Source organism: Capra hircus, chromosome 5 (genome assembly GCF_001704415.2).
Source record: "Capra hircus breed San Clemente chromosome 5, ASM170441v1, whole genome shotgun sequence".
Classification (NCBI taxonomy): Eukaryota; Metazoa; Chordata; class Mammalia; order Artiodactyla; family Bovidae; genus Capra; species Capra hircus.
The window spans coordinates 101138593-101153355 of NC_030812.1; the positions used below are offsets into that span (position 1 = coordinate 101138593).

Sequence of the window (14763 nt, forward strand, 5' to 3'; positions counted from 1 at the left end):
CCTGTACTTGTCAAAGTGATCTACAGATTTAATGCAATTCCTATCTAAATCACAATGGCATTCTTAATAGAAATAGAGAAAACAGTCTTAAAATAGGAGTGTGTGGTTTAATTTTTATATTCATGAATTTCCTGTTTCCTTATCACTATTGAGTTTTAGTTCCATTCCATTATGGTCATGAAAAATACTTTGAATTATTTTAATATTTTTGAATTTGTTAAGGCTTATTTGTAACCTAGCCTGGAGAATATTCCATGTGTGCTTGAGAAGAATGCATGTTTTTCTGTGGTTAGAATTAGTACAATGATAGTATTAAAATCAAATAGCATTTTCTATGAGTCTTGTTTCAGAAGAAAAACCTTTTTTTTTTAAATTTTTTTTAAGTTGTCATACATCAACATTTTATTTTTTTTATTTTTTTTCATATTTTTTTTATTTTATTTTATTTATTTTATTTTTTTATTTTATTATTTTTAATTTTTTTTAAATTTTAAAATCTTTAATTCTTACATGTTTGGGAACGCATGTAAGAATGTAAGAAAAACCTTTAATAGGAGATGATCTGGAAACTCAGCTGTCTGGTAAGCTCCCACTGAGAACACACACTCTACCAGGTCCTTTAACAAATTCTAGGATTTCAAGAGAGATGGCTGGGCCTCTCTCTCTATGACTCTCTGAGTTTTCTTAACTCATCTTCTTTCCCACTAAGGTCACTGAAGAAATTCAAGAAATTTTTGCCATTAAAAAGACAAGATGTGGTGACATAAACACGAGTTAGTGATAGCATCTATATTTCTTCTCTGGAGCTGTCACCGTCTACAGATTGGCATCCCCTCATGGATCCAGCCTCAAGACTTACCCTCACCTAAGTCACTTGAGGATTAGCTCCTGGGAGAGAAAACTGATTAGGATATTAGCCCCACAAGTTCCAGGAAAGCTTTCTAAGCTTGTCTGGATGTAGGTCTCTCATCTCATAGTCCATGTTCCTCTGGGTGGGTTCTGTTCGGCATATCTCTACTTTCAAGTGCCTGCATATTATATATTATCCTTGGATCTGTAGGTCCTAGGGTGCTAAATGAGAAATTCACTTCTTCAACCAATGCTAAATGATGTGTTTCCAGTATCCAGCCATTCCAATGATCTGAATTGCGCTCTGTAGTTTCTAGGCTCCTAGACCAAGGAATTCAGATTTCTAACCAGTCTCAACTTGTATGTTCTTGGGATTCAGCCATTCCAAACTGACCTTGTAATCCTCCTGGATTTCTCTTTAGAAACATGCTCAAGAAAATTCAATTATGACACTAACTGTCAAAGACTCTCTACATGCTCCACTTCTACAAAGAAAAACTTTCACATCATGGCCTGTAATGTGCGGTTTCAAGTCAGCACCATGTAAACTCACTGGTTTTGTTGTTTCCTCTTAGGATTTGTGCATCTGGCTGGAGGGGATGGACCCTGCTCAGGGCGAGTAGAAGTGTATTCTGAAGAAGACTGGATCCCAGTGTCTGATGGGAACTTCACCCTCCCCACTGCCCAGATCATCTGTGCAGAGCTGGGGTGTGGCAAGGCTGTGTCTGTCCTGGGACATGAGCTCTTCAGAGAGTCCAGTGCCTGGGTCTGGGCTGAAGAGTTCAGGTGTGAGGGGGAGGAGCCTGAGCTCCGGTTCTGCCTCAGAGTGCCCTGTCCAGGGGGCACTTGTCATCACAGTGGAGCTGCTCAAGTTGTCAGTTCAGGTGAGATGCAGGTCAGGCCTTTCACCTCTGTGACCACCCTGCTCAGGTGAGAAAGTCATATGATTTTGCTGAAACTCTGTCTTCTTCTACCAGCATACTCAGAAGTCCGGCTCATGACAAACGGCTCCTCTCAGTGTGAGGGGCAGGTGGAGATGAACATTTCTGGACGATGGATAGCGCTGTGTGCCTCCCACTGGAGTCTGGCCAATGCCAATGTTGTCTGTCGTCAGCTCGGCTGTGGAGTTGCCATCTCCACCCCCAGAGGACCACACTTGGTGGAAGGAGGTGATCAGATCTCAACAGTCTGATTTCACTGCTCCGGGGCTGAGTCCTTCCTGTGGAGTTGTCCTGTGACTGCCCTGGGTGGTCCTGACTGTTCCCATGGCAACACAGCCTCTGTGATCTGCTCAGGTAAGAGCAAGGGACAAGGGCTACTGGTGCTCAGGATGCTCCTGGAGTGAAATGTCCTCAAGAGCAGAGAGGGAGGGAAAATGGACTTCAAAGTCAGATATTTCATGGTGAAATATGGATCTTCTCATTGTTCTTTCATTTTTCAGGTCAGGGCAAGAAGTGTGAAGGGGAATAATATATTTTTAAGCTACATTGTTGCTTACATGTAATCATAGAAAACAATGTAGGAGTAGTAAGTATAGACCTCAGTATGAACCCCACCTCAGAGCAACAGAAAGAATGTCACTGTCATCCCCTCTCCTCAACAGGGAAAAGCACTTACCAACTTCTGCTAATGTAAAGAGTTTTATCAATTTTTGAACTTTATATAAAATGATGCAGTATGTTGCAGCTTTTGTATCTAATTGCTTAGCCTCAAAATTATGTTTGGGATTCACTCATGATGTTGTATACTGTAGCACTTTATTTATTTATTTTTCTTACCGTAGAGTATGCCTTTGAATTTTCTAGGTTAGTCATAACTTTTCTTCCAAGGAGTAAGCGTCTTTTAATTTCATAGCTGCAGTCACCATCTGCAGTGATTCTGGAGCCCCCCAAAATACAGTCTGACACTGTTTCCACTGTTTCCCCATCTATTTCCCATGAAGTGATGGGACTGGATGCCATGATCTTCGTTTTCTGAATGTTGAGCTTTAGGCATACTTTTTCACTCTCCTCTTTCACTTTCATCAAGAGGCTTTTTAGTTCCTCTTCACTTTCTGCCATAAGGGTGGTGTCATCTGCATATCTGAGGTTATTGATATTTCTCCTGGCAATCTTAATTCCAGCTTGTGTTTCTTCCAGTCCAGCGTTTCTCATGATGTACTCTGCATATAAGTTAAATAAGCAGGGTGACAATATACAGCCTTGACATACTCCTTTTCCTATTTGGAACCAGTCTGTTGTTCCATGTCCAGTTCTAATAAAAAAACACTTACTCCTTGGAAGAAAGCATATTCAAAAGCAGAGACATTACTTTGCCAACTAAGGTCCATCTAGTCAAGGCTATGGTTTTTCCTGTGGTCATGTATGGATGTGAGAGTTGGACTGTGAAGAAAGCTGAGCACTGAAGAATTGATGCTTATGAACTGAGGTGTTGGAGAAGACTCTTGAGAGTCCCTTGGACTGCAAGGAGATCTACCAGTCCATTATGAAGAAGATCAACCCTGGGATTTCTTTGGAAGGAATGATGCTAAAGCTGAAACTCCAGTAATTTGGCCACCTCATGAGAAGAGTTGACTCATTGGAAAAGACTCTGATGCTGGGAGGGATTGAGGGCAGGAGGAGAAGGGGACGACAGAGGATGAGATGGTTGGGTGGCATCACGGACTCAAGGGACGTGAGTCTGAGTGAACTCTGGGAGATGGTGATGAACAAGGAGGCCTGGTATGCTGTGATTCATGGGGTCACAAAGAGTCGGACACGACTGAGTGACTGAACCGAACCGAATGCCTTTGAATGATCACATGTCCATGTACTGATCAGTTCTACTGACAGTATAAATCTGAGTTGTTTCCAGTTCTTGACTATTACAAATATGATACTACAACTTACCGTGACAATGTCTCTGGATGCAAATATGTGTTACTTACTTTCCATGTTTAACCCTTGGTCATTTATTTTCTTTTTCTTAATCAAATGGTGTCCTTTGATGAACTCATTTCTAAATATTATGGAAACATAACTTGCCAACTTTTTCCTGTACATTTAATGCTTCTTATATCCTTTAAAAAAGAATTTTTGCCTAGTCCTAGATCATAAAAATATTCTCCAAGAGTGTCTTATGGAAATTTTAATATTTTTCTCTTGCGTATAATTGTGCATTTCTTCTGGTATTGATATGGGTGTAAGATAAGGGTCAGTGTTCATATGGACATCCAATTGGCTCAATCTTTTTCTGAAAAGATTCTTTTCCCGAAAAGATTTTTTTCCCCACTTCAGTGCTGCCTTCGTCATAAGCAGAAGGGCAAGTATGTCTGTCCTTTTTAAGACTCTCTATTCTGTTCCACGTTATCATTTGTCTATCCTTGCACCAATAATGCATTTTCTTAATTATCACAACTTTGTCGTGTTTTGTTGTTCAATCGCTAAGTCACGTCTGCCTCTTTGTGACCCCATGAACTACAGCTCACCATGCTTCTGTGTCCTTCACTATCTCCCAGAGTTTCAAACTTTGCAGTTAGTGTTAATAATTTTAATTTACAAGAGTTACTTTATATTAACTCCTCTAACTTTGTTGCTTTTCTTATCAACTGTGATGGTCATTCTTGGTTGCTTGTATTTTGTATGAATTTAGAAACCAGCTTGTCATTTTCACCAAAAGAAAAGCTTAAGGGTATTTTTTTGAGATTAGATTTAAAAATTTGAGAGGAGACAAAGAAATTTGAGGATGACTGACACTGACAATGTTGAATTTTCCAAATCATTGACATAATACATCCCTCCATTCAGTTAGATCTTGAATTTCTCTCAGAGATTTTGCCCATCTTCTACTAGGATTTCTCCTAGGTATATTATTTTTGATATTATGAGTATTTTTTTTTTGTGAAAGTGTCCTGGCAATGAATTCTCTTTGACTTGTTTTCATCGCTTAGTTTTTTAAATTTTGATGTCACTTGACACATTAAAATGTTGCGAAAGTAATATAAAAATTCCTTTACGACCTTTACCTGGGTTTCTAAATGTTAGTATCAATATTTTGCTTTAATCTGTGTGTGTGTGTGTGTATGTGTGTGTGTGTGTGTTTCCTTCTCAATTCCCCTTCTGTCCCATTTCTTCCTGAATATGTAAAATCTTTCTGAATTAAGTTGAAGGCATGACGTTCCTTTACCCTTAGGACACTTCTGGGAATTTCCTTACAGAACCAGAGTTCAGTCAAGTCTTTAAATGACTTCAGCCCCAGGTGACATCTAATTGCAGCACTAAAAGACCGGACTGAAAGCCTGCCAAACTGAGTTTCTTCCTGATTAATGACCCAAAGTCATAAGCAAAATGAAATATATATTCTTTTTCTTCAGCTAAAAGTTTTGCCTTATCATATTGGTCAAATTGCTAACATCCGTTGAATCACAGAAAAAGCAAGAGAGTTCCAGAAAAACATCTACTTCTGCTTTATTGACTATGCCAAACCTTTGACTGTGTGGATCATAACAAACTATGGAAAATTCTTAAAGAGATGGGAATATCAGACCACCTTACCTGGCTCCTGTATGCAGATCAAGAAGCAATAGTTAGAACTGGACATGGAAAAACAGACTGATTCCAAACTGGGAAAGGAGTATGTCAAGGCTGTATGTTGTCACCCTGCTGTGAAGTCACTCAGTTGTGTCCGACTCTTTGCGATCCCATGGACTACAATCTACCAGGCTTCTCTGTCCATGGGATTTTCCAAGCAAGAATACTGGAGTGGGTTGCCATTTACTTCTCCAGGGGATCTTCCTGACCCGGGATCAAACCCAGGTCTCCTGCATTGCAGGCAGACGCTTTACCCTCTGAGTCTAAGCGTCTGCCTATATGCAGAATACATCATGTGAATTGCTGGGCTGGATGAAGCACGAGCTGGAATCAAGGTTGCCAGGAGAAATATCAACAACCTCAGATATGCTGATGATACCACCTTTATGGTAGAAAGCAAAGAGGAGCCAAAGAGCTTCTTGATGAAAGTGAAAGAGAAGAGTGAAAAAGCTGGCTTAAAACTCAACATTCAAAAAACTAAGATCATGGCATTTGGTCCCATCTCTTCATGGCAAATAGATGGGGAAACAATGGAAACAGTGACAGACTTTATTTTCTTGGGCTCCAAAATCACTGTAGATGGTGACTGCAGCCATGAAATTAAAAGACATCTACTCCTTGGAAGAAAAGCTATGACAAACCTAGACAGCATATTAAAAAGCAGAGACATTACTTTGCTGACAATTGTCCATTTAGTCAAATCTATGGCTTTTCCAGTAGTCATGTATGGATGTAAGAGTTGGACCATAAAGAAGGCTGAGTGTGAAGAATTGATGCTTTTGAACTGTGGTGTTGGGGAAGACTGCTTAGAGTCCCCTGGACTGCAAGGAGATCAAATGAGTGGATGCTGATGGAAATCAGCCCTGAATATTCATTGGAAGGACTGATTCTGAAGCTGAAGCTCCAATACTTTGGCCACCTAATGAGAAGAACTGACTTGTTGGAAAAGACCTTGATGCTGTAAGATTGAGGGTGGGAGGATGAGATGGTTAGATGGCATCACCAACTTGATGGACATGAGTTTGAGCAAGCTCTGGGAGTTGGTGATGGACAGGGAAGTTTGGTGAGCTGCAGTCAATGGGGTCACAAAGAGTTGGACATGACTGAGTGACTGAACTGAACTGGGCTAAATTTTAGGGGAAAATCTTCTATACAACAACATAACCAGAACTCTTTTCATGTGCCCTGAAATTCTGGATTGCAGAATATCCTCTGATATTTCACTGTGATGTTTCTACTTTATGCTGAGCTAGTGCATGGCTACTATTATTCTTTAGTTCTTAATTTCAGCTAACACATTTTTCAGCTCTAGAAGTACTTCACTTTTGTTATCACTTCTCTGCAAAGATACACATTTTGTCTATTATTTCCATAAACACTTTAATCATGGCTATTTAAATTCTCTGTCAGGTAAATCTAGCAGCTGGAGAACCTGGGAAATTCTTTCCAATGTCTCCTTTTTCCCTTCTGTTTTTCATGAGATCTATTTTATTTAAGTGTTTGTTTTAAAGTTAGACATTGAAGAAATAGTAGAAATCTTTCAGAAAGAATTTTGTTTTGCTTTTACTTAGGGATAGATTTGGCCTTTCCTGGTGGCTCAGATGGTAAAGAATCTGCCTGCAATGCAGGAGACCTGGGTTTGATCCCTGGATTGGGAAGATCCCCTGGAGGAGGGCATGACAACCCACTCCAGTATTCTTGCTTGAAAAATCCTATGGGCAGAGGAGCCTGGTGGGCTATAGTCCATGGGGTCACAAACAGTCTGAATTACTGAGTGACTAAGCACAGCACAGGGATAGATTTAGGAATACAACAACTTACTTAACTCATTCTTATAGCAACACTTGAGTTAAAACAAAAATTGTGATACTGTCAGAATCAGAACTCTCCACGGAGATGGTGAACAATAAGAGTATGATAATTTTACTGCCGGGTCACAGCTTTCATAGCAAACATCCTCTTCCAACAACACACGAGAAGATTCTACACATGGAGATCACCAGATGGTCAACACCGAAATCAGACTGATTATATTCTTTGCAGCCAAAGATGGAAAAGCTGTATGCAGGGAGCAAAAACAAGACCTGGAGCTGACTGTAGCTCAGATCATGAACTCCTTATTGCCACATTCAGACTTGAATTAAAGAAAGTGGGGAAAAACACTAGACCATTCAGGTATGACCTAAATGAAATCTTTTATGACTATACAGTGGAAGTGAGAAATAGATTTAAGGGACTAGATCTGACAGAGTGCCTGATGAACTATGGACGGAGGTTCATGACACTGTACAGGAGACAGGAATCAAGACCATCCCTATGGAAAAGAAATGCAAAAAAGCAAAATGGCTGTCTGAGGAGGCCTTACAAATAGCTGTGAAAAGAAGACAAGCAAAAAGTAAAAGAGAAAAGGAAAGATATACCCATTTTAATGCAGAGTTCAAAAGAAGAGCAAGGAAAGATAAGAAAGGCTTCCTCAGCAATCAGTGCAATAAATAGAGGAAAACAATAGAATGGGAAAGACTAGAGATCTCTTCAAAAAAAATTAGAGATACCAAGGGAACATTTCAAGCAAAGATTGGGTCAATAAAGGACAGAAATGGTATGGACCTAACAGAAGCAGAAGATATTAAGAAGAGATGGCAAGAATACACAGAAGTACTGTACAAAAGAGATCTTCATGACCTGGATAATGATGATGGTGTGATCACTCACACTCACCTAGAGCCAGACATCCTGGAATGTGAAGTCAAGTGGGCCTTAAGAAGCATCACTATGAACAAAACTAGTGGAGGGGATGGAATTCCAGTTGAGCTCTTTCAAATCCTGAAAGATGATGCTGTGAAGTGCTGCACTCAATAGGCCAGCAAATTTGGAAAACTCAGCAGTAGCCACAGGACTGGAAAAGGTCAGTTTTCATTCCAATCCCAAAGAAAGGCAATGACAAAGAATGCTCAAACTACCGCACAATTGCACTCATCTCACATGCTAGTAAAGTAATGCTCAAAATTCTCCAAACCAGGCTTCAGCAATACATGAACCGTGAAATTCCTGATGTTCAAGCTGGTTTTAGAAAAGGGAAAGGAACCAGAGATCAAATTGCCAACATCCACTGGATCATCAAAAAAGCAAGAGAGTTCCAGGAAAATATCTATTTCTGCTTTATTGACTATGCAGAAGCCTTTGACTGTGTGGATCACAATAAACTGTGGAAAATTCTGATAGAGATGGGAATACCAGACCACCTAACCTGCCTCTTGAGAAACCTGTATGCAAGTCATAAAGCAACAGTTAGAACTGGACTGGACATGGAACAACAAACTGGTTCCAAATAGGAAAAGGAGTACATCAAAGCTGTATATTGTCATCCTGCTTATTTAACTTCTATGCAGAGCACATCATGAGAAATGCTGGGCTGGATGAAGCATAAGCTGCAATCAAGATTGCCAAGAGAAATATCAATAACCTCAGATATGCAGATGACACCATCCTTATGGCAGAAAGTGAAAGAACTAAAGAGCTTCTTGATGAAAGTGAAAGAGAAGAGTGAAAATGTTGACTTAGAGCTCAACATTCAGAAAACGAAGATCATGGCATCCGGTCCCATCACTTCATGGGAAATAGATGGGGAAACAGTGGAAGCAGTGGCTGACTTTATTTTTTGGGCCCCCAAATCACGGCAGATGGTGACTGCAGCCAAGAACTTAAAAGATGCTTACTCCTTTGAAGGAAAGTTATGGCCAACCTACGCTGCTTATTAAAAAACAGAGACATTACTTTGTCAACAAAGGTCCGTCTGTCTAGTCAAGGCTATGGTTTTTCCAGTAGTCATGTGTGGATGTGAGTTGGACTGTAAAGAAAGCTGAGCAATGAAGAATTGATGTTTTTGAACTGTGGTGTTGGAGAAGACTCTTGAGAGTTCCTTGGACTGCAAGGAGATCCAACCAGTCCATCCCGAGGAGATCAGTCCTGGGTGTTCATTGGAAGGACTGATGAAGCTGAAACACCAATGTTTTGGCCACCTGATGTGAAGAACTCTATCATGTGAAAAGACTCTGATGCTGGGAAAGATTGAGGGCAGGAGGAGAAGGGGACGACAGAAGGTGAGATGGTTGGATGGTATTACCAATTGGATGGTCATGAGTTTGGGTGGACTCGGGGAGTTGGTGATGGACAAGCAGGCCTTTCGTGCTGCAGTTCATGGGTTTGCAAACAGTCAGACATGACTGAGTGAATGAACTGAAGTGAACTGAACACAGCTTTCATATAAGGTCCATTACCAGGTCATTATTTCCCTTAATTCAGTTTCTTGTTCTTCAACCGTTCCAGACTTCTGATCATTGTTGTTTCTTCAGGAAATCAGATCCAGGTGCTTCCCCAGTGCAACGACTCCCTGTCTCAACCTGAAGGCTCTGTGGCCTCAGAGGAGAGCGCCCCCTACTGCTCAGGTGAGGGTCCCACAGGACAAAAGATCATTTTCATTCCCCATGTCACCGCCCCATTGTCCCATTTCTCTCTCCTCAGAGAGCAGGCAGCTCCGCCTGGTGATCGGGGGCGGTTCCTGCGGCGGCAGAGTGGAGATCCTTGACGAGGGCTCCTGGGGCACCATCTGTGATGACCCCTGGGACCTGGACGATGCCCGCGTGGTGTGCAGGCAGCTAGGCTGTGGAGAAGCCCTCAATGCCACGGGGTCTGCTCACTTTGGGGCAGGATCAGGGCCCATCTGGCTGGACAACCTGAACTGCACAGGAAATGAATCTCACGTGTGGAAGTGCCCTTCCCGGGGCTGGGGGCGGCACGACTGCAGACACAAGCAGGACGCGGGGGTCATCTGCTCATGTCTGCGCTGCACACTGTCCACAGGCTGGGGGAGGGGTGGGACCCTGGAGGACGAGGGTCTGAGCCCTGAGGGAGAGATGCTGAAAGGACCAGAGAAGGAGGCTTCCTCCCATGAAGCCTGTTTTTCCAGCAGACGTGAGGACGAGGTGCTTTCACTTCCTTCTGCAGCAGCTGAAGATCTGGTCCTTTTTTCTCAGCAGGTTTCCTGGCAGAGCCGTTTTTTACAGTTTTTCTTGAAAGCAAGGCTCTCTCTCCAGTTACATACAAAAAATTTAAACCCACGGTACTAGTTTCCGTTTGCTTCAGTAACAATTTACCAATTAGTGGGTTAAAACAACATAAATTTATTTCCTTACACTTCTGTAGCTTAGATGTCCAGCAGGGATCTCACTAGGCCTGGATCAAGGCTTTAGCAGGGCTGCATCACTTCTGTGTCTCTGGGGGAGAATCTATTTCTTGTCCTTTCAATCTTCTAGATTGAAAAAAAAAAAAAAGGAAAGTCACATAGTCGTGCCTGACTCTTTGTGATCCCATAGACTCTATGTTGCCCTGCCCCTCTGTCCATGGAATTCTCAAGCTTCCAGAAACCGCCTACATCCCTTGGTTCACAGCCTCCTTTATCCATTATGAGACCAGCAATCCTGCAGGCCTCCAGATATTATCCAGAGTCACATTTCTCTCTCTAGGAAGAGCTAAGAAATGTATTCCATGTTTAAGGATAGTGGGTCTAAGGATGTGCTCAGACTGGGCTCACATTGTTAATACAATATTCTAGGTTTTTCTAGGACATCCCAACGTCCTTACCATAATCACATCTGTAAATCCCTTTTGTCAGGTATAGTAACATATTCACAGGTTGCAGAGTTTGGGATGTGGACATTTTGGGGTTAACTATTCTGCCTATCTCCCTAATATCCACATTACATCCCTTAACATACTCTTCAAAGATTTTGTTAGGAAGCAGAATTCAGCTGCCCCTCCCTACTAGCACCCACACAGTTTGGTCTTCCCCTCAGTTCATATCCACTACACCATTGTGGTAGAAATAGAAATACAGACACAAATGGACAAGGTTAGTTATAAGGGAGGCGATGTCAGTCTTGTCATCTAGTGGGTATCTCTTGAGCAAGGTCAGAGATGACTGTTCACCATTTCTAGAAGAAAGGAAAACCTAGAACATGCAGCAAAGTTTTTACTGTGTCCTGTCTCCTCCCCTTTCAATCTTAGAATTCCTGGCCCTCGGGTTGGTGAGTGAGGACCAGCAGTGTGCTGGGTGGCTGGAAGTTTTCTACAATGGGACCTGGGGCAGTGTCTGCCATAGCCCCATGGAAGACATCACTGTGTCTGTGATCTGCAGACAGCTTGGCTGTGGGGACAGTGGAATCTTCAACTCTTCTGTTGCTCTTAGAGAAGGTTATAGACCCCAGTGGGTGGATGGAATCTGGTGTTGGAAAACTGACATCTCTCTCCGGCAGTGTCCTTCTGACCCTTGGAATTACACTTCATGCTCTCCAATGGAGGAAGCCTATATCTTGTGTGCAGGTGACTTACTGTCTGTTTCTGTGTGTCTGTCCCAACCCTGCAGGATGCAGTGAGATTTGACATTTTAAAATCTAAGTGATGAGTTTAATTTGGGTCCCCAATATGACATTAAGTGAAAATGTTAGTCACTCAGTCATGTCCGGCTCTTTGCGTCTGCATGGACTATAGCCTGCCAGGCTCTTCGGTCCATGGAATTCTCCAGGCAAGAATACTGGAATGGGTTTCCATTCCCTTCTCCAGGGGATCATCCCAACCTAGGTATTGCAATTGAGTCTCCCACATTGCAGTCAGATTCTTTACCGTCTGAGCCACCAGAGAAGCCTAAATGAGGTAAGGATGAAATTAATTTTATCCACATATTCCAATCTTGTTTGTTAAAATATTTAATTGAGATGTAATTCTTGTAATATTATATTAGTTCTAAGTGTAAAATATAGTGTTTATGTTTTTGTACATATTGGTAAATCATCACCACATGCACAGTAATATCCATCACTACATGTAGTTACAATTTTTTTTCTTATGATCCCACAAGTAAGAATTTGCATGTTGCAACTAAGACCCAGGACAACCAAATAATTAATTTTAAAAGAGAGTATTATTCTCTTCATAGTCTTGACATAAGAACATGCATCATGCTTTTTTTTTTTTTATCCACATGAGGGCTTCCCTGGTAGCTAAGCTGGTAAAGAATCTGCCTGCAATGCAGGAGACCCCGGTTTGATTCCTGGGTCGGGAAGATCCACTGGAGAAGGATAGGCTACTCACTGCAGTGTTCTTGGGCTTCCCTGATGACTCAGCGGGTAAAGAATCTGCCTGCAATGTGGGAAACCTAGGTGTGATTCCTGGCTTGGGAAGACCTCTGGAGAAGGGAAAGGCTACCCACTCCAGTATTCTGGCCTGGAGAATTCCATGGACTGTATACTCCATGGGGTTGTAAAGAGTTGGACACGACTGAGCGACTTTCACAAACATTATATACAAAAATATTATCTTCTTTCCTATATTACAGTTTTAAGATATCTTTCATGACAGTATTTTTTTTCTCTAGAATGTTTTAAAATTTTTTATTTATTTATAGGGACTCTCTATAAACAAACATCACTTCAGTTGCTCAGTTGTGTCAGCTTCAACATCAGTCCTTGCAATGAACACTCAGGACTGATCTCCTTCAAGATGGACTGGATGGATCTCCTTGCAGTCCAAGGGACTCTCAAGAGTCTTATCCAACACCACAGTTCAAAAGCATCAATTCTTCAGTGCTCATCTTTCTTTATAGTCTTATAAAGAAACATCACTTACTCTTTCTTAAATATTTTTGTAAATATTTCCCCCATTTTTTGCATATATGTTTAAAGTTATATACGTGAATGGGGGGGTTATGTTATCGAATCTATAATGGTTTACTTTTTTGACTTCTGCCTTTAATGAAATGTTTCATATGCCATTCTTAATCTCAAAATAACATTGAATCAAGTTTTATTTTCTGCAAATGATTTTATAGTTCCACTAAAGAATATTCAAAATCTAATTTTGAATTCACTTATTTATCTGAATTTATTTTACTATGTGTGATTGTACAATATCATCACCAGATAAGAATTATATTTTAGATATATGATAGATTCATCACAAAATAAAAACACATTGCTTAATGATTTCATGGATATGATGTCAAAAGTACAGGCAACAAAGCAAAAATAGACAAGTGGGAATATATCAAACTAAAAAGCTTCTTCAAGCCAAAGGAAACATCAACAGAGTGAAAAAGCAAGCTAGCACAAACTATATAAGGTATTAATTTCCAAACAAATAAGGAACTCCTGCAACTCAAGAAAAAAAAATCCAAAACCTAATAACTCAATTAAAAAATTGGCCAAGGGCTTGAATAGACATTTCTCTAAAGAAAACACACAAATGGCCAATGGGTATATGAAAAATGCTTGACATTGTCAATCATCAGGGAAATGTAAATCAAAACCACAAAGAGATATCACACATGTCAGAATGACTGTTTTTTTGAAAAGACACTTAAGTGTTTGCAAGGCTGTGGAAAAAGACACTTTCTGTGTACTTATCCACATTAAATGTATAAATTACATTAATAAAGCTATGCAATCCAGGGGTTAAATCTCTGGACTTTCACTGCCGTGGGTCCAGGTTCAATCCCTGACCTGGGAACTAAGATCCCAAGGGCCACAGCACAGCCAAGAACAAACAAACAACACAAAAACTATGACCAAAAAATCTGTATGATTTATAGTGATGTCCCTTTTCATTCTTGCTATTGTTAACTTCATTTTCTCTCTGCTCTTCATTGGTATTGATCAGTGTTCATCAGTTTTCAATGAGCCACGTTTAAAGGGTTTTCTTCTATGCTTTCTATCTTATGCTTACCTTGTTTTCCATCCATTTTTGTTCCTTTTTAAATTAACCCCAATGTTCTATATTCTTTAGGCTTTCTCATCTCCTAGTTTCTTAACCGAAGCTTACAATTTTTTCACTTTCAGTATTTCCTCTTCTCTAAATCTACAGTATAAATTTCCCTTGAGTTTCATTAGAAGAATTTATGATAATATCATTATTTTGTGTTTATTATCATTATTATTGTATTTTTATTATCATTATTTCACAATATTTAGTAAATTTTAAATTTATTCCCAGACTCAGGTGTTTTTTGGAAGAGTGTTGCTGAATTTCCCAAAATGGGGATGGCTAACAATATTTTCTTTTTAATTCTTAATTTCATTCCACTGTGGTCAAAGTAAATACTCTGTATGAATTCAAAGAGTGAAAGATTTTGTCCCATTATGTGGTCATTTTGGTAAAAGCTCCGAGTGCATTTACAGTATTGTGAACTCTTGCGTTGTTGGGTGCATTGCTGTATGTGTTACTTGGTTAAATGTGCTGACTATTTTGTTGTACATCTACTGTATCCTTTGCTTTTTGTATGTCTGGTCTGTATGCT

The 14763-nt window shown here is 40.5% G+C and overlaps 1 pseudogene; it reads left to right on the forward strand.

The window, feature by feature from the left end:
- Positions 1–14763, forward strand: part of LOC102185252 — a 76965-nt pseudogene that overhangs the window by 13235 nt on the left and 48967 nt on the right.